Source organism: Nematolebias whitei, chromosome 5, assembly GCF_014905685.2.
Source record: "Nematolebias whitei isolate Nwh7 chromosome 5, NemWhi1, whole genome shotgun sequence".
NCBI classification, from domain to species: Eukaryota; Metazoa; Chordata; class Actinopteri; order Cyprinodontiformes; family Rivulidae; genus Nematolebias; species Nematolebias whitei.
Genome location: NC_056502.1, coordinates 44,680,569 through 44,696,629, shown reverse-complemented (window position 1 = coordinate 44,696,629; position 16,061 = coordinate 44,680,569). Strand labels below are relative to the sequence as shown.

Genomic DNA, 16,061 nt, shown 5'->3' with positions numbered 1-16,061 from the left:
CATATATATGTATTTATATATATTCCTATATATTTATATACATATATATGTATTTATATATATTCATATATATTTATATACATATATATGTATTTATATATATTCATATATATTTATATACATATATATGTATTTATATATATATATACATATATATTTATCTATATTTATTTATAGATATAAATATATATATATATGTATATAAATTAAAACTCTGATGAACCAGATTCTACAAAAACATTACATTTAAATTTTTATAGGTTTTCATCATCATTTGATGTATTTGCACTCATTGTGTCTACTTTTAATGTTCATTTTAGATGTGTGGTTTCCTTTCTTGTTCACATATATACATTTTATTTTTAGCTTTGCTTTAAAGTTCTTGTTTTGTGATTTGTACATTTGTGAGTTAAAATAAAGTTGAACTGAAGGTCGTCTCTTTTCTTTAAACATGTTTGAGGGAAATATTTCTGAGATCCAATAGTTTTGTGTCTTTTTATGATTTCCAGCTGAGTTAACAGTCATTAAAGTGAAAACAGGATTTCACGATGAAGCTGGCACCGTTTTTTTTTATTTTTTATTAATCTTCAACGCTCTGCTGGTCTCGCACGACACTGCCCGCAGTCACACGATCCTGTCCTCCGGAGAGGAGGAGGCTGGGAGGCTCATCCTCCCAGCTCCAGCTCAGCTGGTGACTCACAGAGGCTGTTCCAAGACTCCAGCCACGTGTAATCATGAAGGCCCGACCCGCGCAGACAGGTGGACAGAGACGGGTCTGCGACGAACGGTGGAAGCGATTTTAAAAAACATTTTACGTGTAAAAAAATAATAATCATTTTTAAATCGCTTCAGCATTTTTTTTTGTATAAAAACAAAATATTATTTTATTTAAAAATATATAAATCCTAGACTGTCCAGTCCGCCTGACTGCCGGGTGGGATCGGGATTCAGCCTTCATGATTACGCGTGGCCGGGGTCTGGCAACGGCCATCTGCGAGTCCCCATCTCCAGCTTCGCAGTGACCTGCGGAGCTCTGAGCACACAAGGCTGGTATCCAGAACCCGAGCCTCCGAGTCGGCACATCGAAGGATCTTCCGCGGTGACCAGCTGAACTTGGAGCCGGGGAGATGACGCCCTGCCCGGTCTGGCGCTCGGAGGCTCCGGAGGGAGGATCGGGGTACACCAGCAGAGCTTCATCCAGCTTGCTCTGAAATATGTTGTCGGCCACCAAGCACAAAAAATGCCAGCACATCAACATTAGACCAAGATGTTGTCAGTATTGTTTTTAAAATCTTTAAAATAAGTCCAGCCGCTGCTCCAGTCCGAGAAATTGCAAATGGCGGATTATTGTTTTAAAACGTTTCTGAAGGATCCAGTGACTCCGCCCCCGACTCCGCCCCCGACCAATCAGTGACCGACAGTGTACTGACGTCACGTTTTTGTACCTCTTCGTACCGGTTAGAACCACAGAGCCAAGGGTAATGAAAATAGTAACAGGTGCTAAGTACCGGTACTAATGGAAAAGCCTCAGAACCGGGCCAAGTAGGGTCGAGTCGGCCTGTACCGGTACTAATGGAAAAGGGGCAATAGAGGGAAAGGAAGTAAAGACGAGGACCCATCATTGTTCTCAGAACTCCTCCCGCACAAACAAAGTTCTTTCTGGACAGAAACATACAGGAGCAGCACTCATACACACTTTCTTCCTTTCTCTTTCACATCTTGGTCACCCCCCCCCCCCATCTCCCCCACCCACCCTCCCCCTCACACACACAATAACATTGTCTCACTTTGTCTTAAGAAAGAATGTCCTCTCATTTTTCTCCAGGAATTCTCGGCTGCACAGAAGACTGTCGGAGTCAGCCTCCCCACCATCACAGACATCTACACCTCTAGATGCAGGAAGAGGGCTACCTGCATCATGAAGGACCTCACTCACCCAGCACACACACTTTTTGCCCCATTCCCCTCAGGAAGGAGGTTGAGGAGCATTAAGTGTAGAACCACTAGACTGAGGAACAGCTTCTACCCTGAGGCTGTTAGACTCATGAATCTCTAACCAGAATAATCACTGTGAAAACCACATCATGTTGCTGCTGATCTGTTTCAATGTTGATGTGTTCATGCATGCACATCCGCTCACACAGACTCATGTTCATGTTTGTGCTGATGTTCAATGTTTTTATGTTATGAGCGCTTAGTGTATATTTAGTTGATGTTTTTCATAAAAAAATAAAGAATCTCTGACTCTCTCTGACTCTCTGAATTCCAACTTCATTTTACGTGGTACACAAAGACTCACTCACATGAGCATGTGAAGCTTCATGCATGTGAGAGCATGTGGTGTTTCCCTGCTGTCAGCTACTTGGTTCATTTTGTCTGTGTTCTACTGAGATGAGGCAATCACCCCTTCACACAATCTTCCCTGTGCATATTAACACATTTTCAGAAAGGAGATGAGGTGTGAAGCTAAACACACACCCTTACAAACACCCCCTTCCTGTACAGCCATCTGCAGGAAACATCAGTTCTTTTGGTCTCATGTACTTACCCTCTCTGCATTATTGATGAGTGGAGATGGTGCTATTACAGGAGGGGAGGAAGCTGGCAGAGGTTTTAACATAGAACAGAGAAAAGAAAGTCCACTGGGCTGAGGTGGGACAACTTCAATCCTTTAAAACAGGAGGAGGATAGGAAGAGGGAGGTTGTTTTACAGGGAGCATGAAAGATCTCCTTAATTTCCAAGGAGTTATACCGGAGACAAACATGTAATGCTCTCTGGGTCGGGGATGAGTTCCTGCACCAAGTGGAGGAGTTCAAGTATCTGGGTGTCTTGTTCCTGACTGATGGGAGCAGGAGATAGATTGACGGATCGTGGCCTCAGCCACAGTAATAAAAGTATTGCTCCAGTCTGGTGTGGTGAAAATGGAGCTGACCTTAAAGGCAAAGCTCTTGAGTTACTGGTTTGTCTACTTTCCAACACTCACCTATAGTCAAGAGCTAAGGATTGTCACAGAAAGAATAAGATCCCATGTACAAGTGGCTTTAATGAGCTTCTACCTTACGGTGGTTGGGCTCAGCTGTAGAAATGAGGGGGGAAGCATTGTCATCAGTGGGAAGCTTGGAGTAGAGCTTCACATCAAAATGAGTATATTGTAGTGGTTTGGACAATTTATCCCACAGACAGGAGACCCTAAGGAAGACATTTAAGTCACTGGAGGAATTAAGTATCTTCTCTGGCATGGAAACCGATTATAATCCCCCCCCAGCAGGTAGATGGTCCATGGTTTACCAGCGTGCAACTCTCATGCTAGCTCTATTCATTTCATTGGTGCTTAGCAGAGTGGCTAAGAGCTTGTTGATTCATTCTGAACATGGATCTTGGTCTCCATGTTCTCCATCTTTAAATTGCCCACACAAGTGAGAGCCTTTATTTCTAACGTGGAGTACTTCTATTTGGCCGGAGATCGGGTGTAAGAAGCAAAAGCAACAACGTGTTTTACATAGATAACTTTTACCAACTGGCTTTTGTATGTACGTGATTGTTTCTGTTCAGTGCCCTGAGAAGACTTCTGCTGTGATTTGGCATTATATAAATAAACTGAATTGAATTGGACTGTGTCAGAACTGCTCCCAGTTCATTGTTTGAGGCCAGTTGTGATAAATGATGACAGCTCAGGGTTGTAGACCACAAGTGCTGGGTTTTCAGAAGTGTTGTTTTGAGATCATTGAAACTTTTGTTTGCTGCATCAGTCTATTTACAATAGTAAATGGTAAATGGTAAATGGACTGTACTTATATAGCGCCTTTCTATCTTATTTCAAGATACTCAAAGCGCTTTACACTACAATCTGTGTCCTGATTCACCCATTCATACAGCACTCTACTAGATTTCTACAAAGCTAATTGAACAAATCATTCTAATGAGACTAATCAGTGCTTTAGGTCACATTCATACACTGATGGCACACACATCAGAGGCTATGAGGGGTTCAGTGTCTTGCCCAAGGACACTTCAGCATGTGACTGCTGGTGGATTCGAACCCCCAACTCTCGCATTGGAGGACGACTGCTCTAACCACTCAGTCACAGCCTCCCCGTATCACTAGTACCACTAGTAATTATTCAGAGTAGCTCTTGTTGTGTAACTTGGTTAAAAACTTGATGTACATGGAGGTTAAGTCCAGGAATGAATGAAGAGCTGCTCTGTCTCTTTCTGTTGGTGCAAGAAATTCAGTGATACAGTCTGGTGATATGGGGCCTCATGTATCAATGAGTCTGCAGCTTTCATACTGAAAGTTAGTGAACTGACCAAATTGGAGAAGTGTGTACACACAAAAATATTCAGATTTATCAAATTGTGCACAGTTACGTTTCCGTACTCCTTTCCTTCAATGATCCCAACAAACATAGAACTGAGGGCACATTAAATACCCCCCCCCCCCCCCGACACACCTCCATTTCAATGACCAAATTGATGTAAACCTGTCCTACATGTGTGATTCTCCTTTTTTGATGATGTGTGGAGGCAGGAAAATGAGGAATTTCATGAAAAGTCAGTCAGAGACACTCCTAATAAACTATAACAGTAGTCCCTGACTATTTCGTAGTTTGACTTTCGTAGACTCTCTCCATCACAGTTTGTGGACGTACAGTCCATAATGTTGTACAAAACAAAATTGTACAGGACACATGAATGCCTACTTTAATATTACTCACGTGATTGGGACAGTACTGGATACAGTACTGTACAGTGAAAAATGAACGAAAAAATAAAATACTTCGGACAGGCACCACCATTTTGTTGTTTTCTCTCAATAAGCCTATACTGTATCCATGCTCATAATGACTACATTTCCCAGAAGTCAACAGTGCCCCACCCAAAAGCCCCGTTTCCTTCTGCTGAAAAACTGGAGGGAAAGTTTTGATCTGATCAGAAAAAATTTGGCGCTTGTTACAGTGAATGTGGTGCCCAGCGGATGCAGAGCCGCACGAAACTCACCAAACTGAACCTGAACCAGAGCAGAATCAGACCTCCAGACCTGAATCTTGAGTACTGGTAGCCGGCCCATGAGGATTTTGAGCAGGATGCACATGGCCGAAGGTCCAGCGCTTCATCCGGAGCTCACCAGGGCTTTTTCCATCTCTTGCAACTGGCCCACAAGGACCTCGGAGCGGAGACATGCTGGTGAGTAAAATTTAGAAGTTACATATAAGTATGTTGTTAAAATTAGTAGGTTTAAAATTTTAGAACATTGATTGTCACTGCAGAAATGGACCTGAGTCGGACCAGAACAGAATTGGACTGTAACAGAGTAGGACTGTAACAGAGCTGCTGCTGTTCTGTAGAGTGGTGAGTAAAATTTACCAGCTACATATACAGTACATCAGAGTCAGAGATTCTTTATTGTCTTTCGCATCTCATGTGGTACATGTGGTGGAGTGAAATTATGTACACAGGGTCCCAGTTACATCCAACAATTAAATGTATCAGAAAAACAGTAATAACATCTAAGATATGAACTAAGAAAAACATCAACTAAATATACACTAAGCACTCATAACATAAAAACATTGAACATCAGCACAAACATGAACATGAGTCTGTGTGAGCGGATGTGCACGCATGAACACATCAACATTGAAACAGATCAGCAGCAACATGATGTGATTTTTCACAGTGATTATTCTAGTTAGATATTCATGAGTCTAACAGCCTCAGGGTAGAAGCTGTTCCTCAGTCTAGTGGTTCTACACTTAATGCTCCTCAACCTCCTTCCTGGGGGGAGTGGGGCAAAAAGTGTGTGTGCTGGGTGAGTGAGGTCCTTCATGATGCAGGTAACCCTCTTCCTTCATCTAGATACATACATGTATGCTGTTAAAATGACATAGGTTTAAGAGTTTAGAACGTTGCAAGAGTGTGGGAAGGGTTTCTAAAGCCTTAAAATATATAAAATACTAAAAGAAATATAACATTGCTACTTTGCAAATTTTCACTTACTGTAGGTGGGGGGTTGGAACCTAACACCCGCAATAAACGAGGGACAACTGTATTTATTTAATCAGGCAACGGATTTCTTTTGCAAAGGAGGGAATGGAAGTGCCTCTTAAACAACTGACATGCATTTCATGCACCTTATCTGTTGGTGTTCTTCACAGGCGTGCGGCCACTGATGAGTGTTTAAGTCTACACGTGACTAAAATACAAGAAACTTTACAGTTGTAGATGAACAGATGCTGAGATATATTCATCAATTAAAACGGATTCTTCATTTTTCTGGACTGAATAAAACGTGCATTGAATTTAATGAAATGTAACGTGAGACGTCATTTATCTTTGACCCATCAAAATGAATGTGGTCATTTATTTTACAGAATCAAAGTTTAACATCAAACATTTACATTAATTTGGCAAAATATGAAAATAACAACATCATTAATCAGCGAGCTGTACAATTATGATCAATTATCCACATGGCGGTGGATGAGAACTTTGCTTCAGACATTTCTAAAAATTATCTGTAATGATTTTAGCAGATAGGAGAGTTTAAAGATGGAAAGATGGAGTTTAAAGGAAGTAAAAGATGGTGTGTGAGGGGGAGTGTTGACCAGAACCGACACTCTCCATTCGAACCCAGCTTTTCCTCGGTACGCTTGGTAGTAAACTTGACTCATTACCTCTCTGAAGATGAATCAGCAGATATGGAGTTCCAGTTAACGCTACCTGTCCAGCGTCTCCATAGGATGGCTGTGACTCGTCCGAAGTAGTGACGATATTCCATCCGACACAAGCTCACCTCAGCAAGTGGACTTCACATGAGTGGAGTCCTTCAGAAGTTCCACTCAGAGGTGGAAGATGTTATAATCCAAACTCGGAAGAGCCTTATCATGGCTGGACTTCTGTTCTCCCAAACGACTTCACAGAACTGCGAACATCTTAGAACTTCTCAGACTGAGAGAACTAGGAAGTACCGGCATTTTAAAGAGCTCTATTTCCGGTATATTTGAGCGTTCCTGATTGGTCAATATCAACCAGACAGGGGTGTGTTTTGTGATGTAAGAGGTTACTAGAAGTCAGAAAACAGCAAGAATTGTTATGGAACAGATTAAAACTGTTCTCAGAGACAGAGAGAGTTTTGTTTTGGCGAGTTTGGAGAAACAGGTGCCAACTTCTCCGTTGACGTCTGAGAGGATGTAAAACAAGACACATGTCTGCTTCGACTCCTGACCTTGGAAAACGCACACTTGCTCATTCAAAGACAGAAAACAGAAAATGCATGATTACTCTATAACAGGCCTTAACATGAATTCTAACTTTGCATGAGGATTAAAAAATCATTACACTGTTTCACAGTTAATAAAATTGATTAGTTCACTGCAACATCTAAAATGGTTTGAACTAAGACACTTTGATTATCAACATTTGTAAAATAGTAATGATAATAAAAAGAGAGTGTTCTTTCACTTGATTTTCAAGAAAGAAAGTCTCAGGATGGGTGAACCTGTATTTCTGGATTCAAATCAATGAAATGACAGTTTCTGTCCCACAAGGTTCTTAAGGTCAAGGGTTTTGACCTTAGGCTTAGTTTTGACATCAGGTTAAGTTCACTACACAGTTTGCAGTTTGTTTAGAGGTGTTGTATAGTATGTTGTAAGAGGGTAAGTGTAGTTCATTTGCTTTAAACCATAAATGTTCAAACTCATGAGAAAACTTCGTGTTTAAATGCCCTTGAGGTATTTAGGTAAGTTTCAGTACAGTAATCCCTTGTTTATCACGGGTGTTCAGTACCCTGCCCCCCCCTGTGATAAGTGAAAAACCACGACCTAGGGATACAGTAGTACAGTTCAAGTTCAGTTCAAGTTCAGTAAACTTTGTCATGACAAGTGCCAGGCCAGATCATGACAGGCTGCAGGCGGAGCTTCCCCTGCACTTGTGAGCTGCACACATGGTGCAAAATCATTTAAAATAATTTATTTTAAATAAACAATCCATAGCTCATCCATCTATCAGCCAATTGTGTCATGTCCAATCCATCCATCCATCCATTATCTTTCACCCGCTTCTTCCATATTGGGTCACGGGGGTCACCGGTGCCCATGTCCAGCAATCACTGTGCGAGGGGCGGGGTACACCCTGGACAGGTCTCCAGTCCATCACAGGGACACATAGAGACAAACAACCATTCACTCTCTCACTCACACCTAGGGACAATATAGAGTTACCAATCAGTCATGCATGCTTTTGGCTTTCGGGGGGTAGCAGCTTAAGTAGGGAGGCCCAGACTTCCCTCTCCCCAGCCACTTGGGCCAGCTCCTCCGGGGGAATCCCGAGGCGTTCCCAGACCAGCCGAGAAACATAGTCCCTCCAGCATGTCCTGGGTCTTCCTCTGGGTCTCCTCCCAGTGGGACGTCTCCGGAACACCTCACCAGGGAGGCGTCCAAGAGGCATCCTAACCAGATGCCCGAGCCACCTCAACTGGCTCCTCTCGACGTGGAAAAGCAGCGGCTCTACTTTGAGTCCCTCCCGGATGATCGAGCTTCTCACCCTATCTTTAAGGGAGAGCCCAGACACCCTGCGGAGAAAACTCATTTCGGCCGCTTGTATCCAGTGGTGGGATGTAACTAAGTACAAATACTTTGTTACTGTACTTAAGTACATTTTTTGTGTATCTGTACTTTACTTAAGTAGAGTTAAATGTGGGTACTTTATACTTTTACTTCACTACATTTTCCATCAAGTATCTGTACTTTCTACTACACTACATTTCTATAAGGTGCTGCATTACAAGTTACATTCATGTTGCGGCTTTTTGATTTGTTTGTTACTTTGAAAGTAACCAATGGTGAGAGGGGAGCTGGTCCATTGAATCACTGCAAAGTGGGCAGGTAACATTAGACCCACCTTCAAGAAGAGCTGGGCCAATGACATATATTCTAGTATATATGTCACTGAGCTGGGTGCACCTGTAGCACCGCTAACGCACCCAAAATGTATTCCACCGCAAGAGAGTCAGCCAGAAGGTATGCTCCACCCAGGGCCTTATTGAAAGACTGCTCAGTACAACAGGACAGCTCCTCTCTCCCAAAAGAGCCAAATTGGACTCAAAAATCTTTGAAAACCAACTTCTTCTGAACTTGAACAAGAAATTCTTGCTGCAATATTAAAATGTGTCAGTTCATGATGTTAGGACAGGAGATGAGATGTCTCCAAATGTCTCGACACTTGGGTCCAAGTTTTAAAAATGGTGTCAGGAAGTTAAAATATTGGTCAATATTGACCCATTACAAGGTCGACTAGACAGTATTTTAACTCGAGTTGATGACAAACTGGAGTTGAAATATCAGTGGAAATGATCAGAGCCTGTTCCTTTGTTAGTTGTGTCTAACGCTCCTTTTTTCAGGCAGACAACTTTTACTTAAATGTGTTTACTGCAGTTAAAATGACACATTGGTTTTGCTTTGTGTTAAATAGAAACTTTCAAAGGTAAAATCATTCCTCTTTCTTATTTTGCTTAATGACATTTAACTCTGCAGGTCATCCCTGAATTTCTGATGCACAGAATCACAAGTCCAAGTGTGAACTCTGTCACAGAGTAAACACAATAAAAATATGTATTATCTGCAGCATTGTTTATTAAAATGACTCAACACTATTAATGTATTACAGAAAATATACATATGGTACACAGACTTAAAGATATGTATACCATTACATTAGGTAATACATTCAGCAAGTACTTTTAATTTTAATACTTTAAGTATTTTAAAAGCAAGTACTTATTTACTTTTACTTAAGTAAACATGTTAATGTGGTACTTCTACTTTTACAAGAGTACATTTTTGTCTGTTTATTTTTTTACTTTTACTTAAGTACAGTGTTTGAGTACTTTCTCCACCACTGCTTGTATCCGAGATCTCGTTCTTTCGGTCACAACCCAAAGCTCATGACCATAGATATGGGTAGGAACGTAGATCGATAAGTAAATTGAGAGCTTCGCCTTTTGACTCAGCTCTCTCTTCACCACGACAGACCCGTACAGCACCTGCTTCACTGCAGACACTGCAACTATCCGCCCATCGATCTCACATTCCATTTTTCCCTCATTCGTGAACAAGACCCCAAGATACTTGAACTCCTCCACTTGGGGCAGGACCTCTTCCCTGACCCGGAGAGGGCACTCTACTCTTTACCGGCTCAAGACCATGGCCTCGGATTTGGAGCAACTGATCCTCATCCCGGCCGTGTCGCACTTGGCTGCGAACCGCTCCAGCGAAAGCTGTAGATCACGATCTGATGAAGCCAATAGGACCACATCATCTGCAAAAAGCAGAGACGCAATCCTAAGGCCACCAAAACAGATCCCCTCAACACCTTGGCTGCGCCTAGAAATTCTGTCCCTCAAAGTTATGAACAGAATCGATGACAAAGGGCAACCTTGGCGGAGTCCAACTCTCACAGGGAACAAGCCTGACTTACTGCCGGCAATGCGGACCAGGCTCTGACACCGGTCATACAGGGACCTAACAGCTCATATCAAAGGGCCCGGTACCCCATACTCCCAGAGTACCCCCCACAGGGTTCCCCGAGGGACGCGGTCGAACGCCTTCTCCAAGTCCACAAAGCACATGTAGACTGGTTGGGCAAACTCCCACGCATCCTCCAGGACCCTGCTGAGAGTGTAGAGCTGGTCCAGTGTTCCACGACCAGGACGAAAACCGCTCTACTTCTCCTGAATCCGAGGTTCGACTATCCGATGGACCCTCCTCTCCAGAACCCCCGAATAGACCTTACCATGGAGGCTTAAGAGGCTTAAACACAAATAGTGCCAACCTGACGCTCTGTACTAAAGTGTATTAAAGTTCAAATGTCTTTAAAATCCACAGCTGAATTTACACAAACTTGGTGAGAAACATGCTTAAAATATGTGGAATTAAAGGAAATCTAGGTGAAATGCTGCTTTTTTTTACACTAGTGTATACTTTTTTATGCGCGCACACACACGCGCACGCACACACACACACAATTACACACATCATTGTGTCACCCCCACATTATGGATGCTTCTGACGCCCTTGGTTGGCAGAGACCAACACAAGTCTCTGGGTTTCGTGCCACCACTAGAGGACTCACCCACTGTGCTTCATTCTTCTTCTGCAGTTCTCTTTAATTCAATTCAATTCAAAAATACTTTATTAATCCCAGAGGGAAATTAAATGTTGTTGTAACTCATCATCCTGGTTTCATTAAAGAGTTGTTCTAGATGCTGATGGCTGTGGGCAGGAAGGATCTCTTGTAGCAGTCTGTCTTGCAGCAGATCTGAAGAAGCCTCTGACTGAAGACACTCTGTTGTTGTATGACAGTCTGATGAAGAGGATGCTGAGGGTTATCTATAATGTTCTTCATTTTATGAAGAATCCTTCTTTGAACAATCATCTCCAAAGATTCTAGAGGAGTCTCCAGAACTGAGCCAGCCTTCTTTATGAGCTTGTTGATCTTTTTTAAGTCACTTGCTTTGGTGCTGCTCCCCCAGCAGATGATGGCAGAAAAGATAGCACTCTCTACAACAGACTTATAGAAGATATGCAGCATCTTGCTGCAAACATTGAAGGACTGAAGCTTCCTCAAGAAGTACAGTCTGCTCCGTCACTTCTTGTAGACGGCTTCACTGTTGCATTTCCAGTCCAGTCTGTTGTCCAGGTGAATCCCAAGGTATTTATACTTCTCCACCACCTCCACTTCTTCTCCCATGATGTAAATAGGGTTGGACCTGTTCCTGTTTCTCCTGAAATCTACAATCATCTCCTTTGTTTTGTTCACATTCAAGATGAGATGATTGTTTCCACACCATGCCACAAAGTGGTCCACCAGTTCCCTGTACTCAACTTCTTGTCCATCTCTGATACACCCGACCACTGCAGAGTCAGCTGAATATTTCTGCAGACGACAGAAGTCTGTTTTGTACTGGAAATCTGAGGTAAATGGTAAATGGACTGTACTTATATAGCGCCTTCCTATCTTATTTCAAGGTACTCAAAGCGCTTTACACTATAATCTGTGTCCTCATTTACCCATTCATACAGCACTCTACTAGATGTCTACAAAGCTAATTGAACAAATCATTCTAATGAGACTAATCAGAGCTTTATCACATTCATACACCGATGGGACACACATCAGAGGCAACAAGGTGTTCAGTGTATTGCCCAGGGACACTTCGACATGTGACTCCTGGTGGATTCAAACCCCCAACTCTTGCATTGGAGGACGACTGCTCTAACCACTCAGCCACAGCCACCCCAGGTGTACTGGTGTACACCTGAGGTGTACAGAGTGAAAACGGATGGTGAGAGTACAGTCCCCTGTGGTGCTCCTGAGCGACTGACCACCTGGTTAGACACACAGCCCTTCAGTCTCACAAACTGTGGTCTGTTTGTCAGGTAGTTTTTGATCCAGGAGATTATTGATTAAATTTAGCTCAATATCTTTAAAGTGACTGAGCCATGGTGTATTTTTGTGTTTTTAGGACCAGTTCGCTGTATCGCCCATCTTGAATTGGGTGTGCTCAAACATTTCATTGGTTAAAGATGTATATATAATGATTGTTTGTTTCATGAAGGTTTTCTTAGGCACTTTCACAAAACAGTTCTGTGAAATGAGCACAAAGATCAGTAAATGGTAAATGGACTGTACTAAAATTGTACCTTTCTAGCTAATCAATTTTCTCAAAGCGCTTTACAACACAATCTATGTCCTCATTTACATCCACAGTCCACACACACATTCATACACTCTACTAGATCTCTACAAAGCTAATCTGAATCTGTGGAGACTATCAGTGCTTAAGATCACATTCATACACTGATGGGACACACATCGAAGGCTATGAGGGATTCAGTGTCTTGCCCAGGGACACTTCACATGTGACTGCTGGGGGAATCAGACTCCCAACTTTCCCATTGGAAGATGACCACTCTAACCACTCAGCCACAGCTGCCCCTGCATATTGGACTCATTCAGACTGCCCCTCCGCCAGTCTTTAAGCTGCCTCTGACTGGTAACAAATTGCTAATGGAGCTGTTTGTATTCCACAATAATGTGAAATAAAGTTAGTGAATAAAGTTGTCATGTTTTCTGCTCTGCCTGCCATAGTTCCTGATGACCTCTGCCTTCTCTACAACAACCATATCTACCGGATCACGATTCAAGTCTGGTTTCGGATTTCTGATAATCTGTGCATGATGGGTCGATGAGGCATCATGAAGACTTTCAACACATTGCCAAACTGTATTGATACTGTGTCACTGCATACTGACACCTGCTGGAACTTAAAAATCCCTACAGGCAACTTATTTGACAGACTCATCTGACACTGATTTGATACAAGAATATGATTTAAGTCATTGTATTTTATATTGTATTATTTCATATTTTTATTTAAATTTAAAGTATCTTTGATATTTTTAGATACAGTCAATAAATAACGTGAACATGTATCATAACGTGAAAATATAAGTGAACTTGTAAATGAGGATGCTTGTGGACTGGGACTGTTGTTTTTAAACAAATTTTTATTCTAAAAAAATAAGTTTGACTGGCAATCCTTCAGGATGAAATTCAGCAGAGCCTCTTCCAGCATCTGCTTCCTGGAAGATTGATGGTTAGAAATGAGATAAAGAATAAATTAATAAGAATTAATTATCAATAAAGCAACTGCGAGTAAGTTGTAGAATGGTTGTATACCTGAGTTTACCCTGGATGTATCTGGGACTTCATTCTCATGCCTGGCCCTTTAATGCAGTGATCCTCACTATTTTATTTTATTTTTTTCAAAAGAGCCATATTGACAGATCAAAGTCAAGGTGAGAGCTGCGATAGCACCCCAAGTCACTCAAAGGAAAAAATTTGAACAACTGTAGTGTGTCAAGGTCAGCTTTGCTGTACCTTCACTACTAATTATTTAAATATAACGGGTTCTTTCTTTTTCAAGTTAAATTAATGCCATGTGAAGAGGTAACTGTGAGGATTGTTTAATCAGTGACAAGAGACGTTAAGTTTCCTTTGACCCATCAGAATAAATGAGGTTATTTATTTAACAGAATCAAAATTTAACATCAAAACATGTACACATGATTAGCTGATCTGGTTCTGATTAATAAAACTTGGCATAAGACAACAAGACATTTCTGAAGGCATCTAGATTACTGGCAAAATAGAAGAGTTTAAAGGAAGGAATGAAGGAGTTTAAAGAAGAGATGGATGGAGAAAGGTGTATGTTTTTGACCAGGATTGGCACGCTTCTTTCAATCACCGGCTCAAACCTCCGGTACACTTAGCACGTGATGACTCGTTACCTTCGCAGTAGATAAATCAGCTCCGGTGTCGGGTCCATTTCAACGCTACCTTCCAGCATCTCTGGTAAGAGCGGCTGGTCATTGTCAGAAGTCATGTCGGCTTACTCTGTTCAACAAACAGGCTCAACTCCCTTCGAAGTTGGAGGCATTACACCCGGGTGGATTCAAAGCAAGCATCTGTGAGTCCGTCAGAGTTTCCACTCAGAAGTGGAAGACTCCACAATGCTTGAGAAGACTCCATCAAAGACTGAGTTCAACTCAGATCCAAGACTTCAGAAGAACGGAGTAGACTCCGTAAGATGGAGTAGACTCCAGAAGACGGGCTAGACTACCTAGTTCCAGGAAGTGTGGACTTTTAAAGAGTTCTCACTTCCGGTCACTTAGGACTTCCTGATTGGTTGAAACAACCAACAGGGGGTGGTTCTAGTGATGTCAGAGGGTTATTAAAAGTCAACAGAGGATTCAGTAATGTTTAGGAACATTTAGTACAGACAGAGAAATGTTATGGCGAAGTGAAAGGAACGCAGATGCCACTGTTTCTCTTTTTACCGTCTGCTAGGTTTAAAAACAATATAGCATGTTCTAATAACTTCTTTCTAACTGTCTCTGACTTTTGACCGACATCACTACTTCTCCTTTAGACAGAAAATCAAAATGCATAATTACTTTGTAAATAGACATTTAACTTGATTTCTAATTTAAATGAGGATTTAAAAAAAATCATTAATACTGTTTCACAGTTGATTTAAAATGAGTGGTTCACTTTAACTTTAGAAATGATATGAACTAAACACACTTTGATTATCAAGATATTGTAAAATAGTAATAATATAAAAGAAGAGTGTTCTTTCAATTGATTACTTCAGGATACAATTAGACAGTCTCTGGATGAGCTAATTTGCATTTCTGGATTCAAATCAATGAAATAACAGTTCCTGTCCCATGAAGGTCTTCAGAGGCAGGTTTTGGTCGGAGGCCGAGTTTACTACACTCCCCCCTTTGGAAATCATTGCCTGTCCATGGGGATGAATTCCAACATGAACTTACGCCTCCAAATGTCCTTGATCTTGATGTAATCCAGCAAGAGGAAAACAAAAGTCAAAGAAGGTAATCCCACAACGGTTTAGGTAATTCCATAATGTTCTTGGTAATTCCATTGTAGCAATGCTTTAACCCCTTGGAAACAAAGTCTGTAATCCATTGGAAAAAGTCATATACTCCACAACGGTAAATCCACAACGGTTGGAGGTGTTGATTGATCAGCATGCAGAGGGGTTCCCTCGATTGAACTGCAGAGGCCACCACAGGATGGAGATTGGAGACCCACGTTGGAGTTGTAGGTCCCTTCAGCGAAGGTTGCTGCTGGTGGTTCCCAGTGGGTGCCATTCTGGTTCTATGTGTTATGCATTTTTGTGGTTTTAGTTGGGCTTATGAGTGGGATTTTACATAAGACCTTAACCTATATGCACATGGTGTGTAAGCTATCATGGTTTAGATCAGCTACAGTTACCAGTTTAGAGGGTGAGTCATGCTGAAAAATTTATATAGGGATTTATACCTATAGAAGGGCATTCTAAACTATTTTTCCAGTCCTAACTTGGTTTAAGTTAGATTTACATGGCAAAATATAATTTGGTTCAATTGTCTGTTGTCCCTTTAGATGAACGACTTGAGGTTTGGTTTTTTTTGGTTATCCCCTAAGCTAGCCCCCC

The 16,061-nt window shown here is 41.6% G+C and overlaps 1 long non-coding RNA gene across 1 annotated transcript in view; it reads right to left on the bottom strand.

Annotated features, from left to right (window-relative positions):
- The window catches only part of LOC119410275, a 100,948-nt gene that overhangs the window by 59,517 nt on the left and 25,370 nt on the right, over positions 1-16,061 (bottom strand). The window contains exon 2 of the long non-coding RNA XR_005186830.1: positions 5,000-5,182. This is a non-coding gene — a long non-coding RNA (uncharacterized LOC119410275). The remainder of the gene's footprint in view (positions 1-4,999; positions 5,183-16,061) is intronic.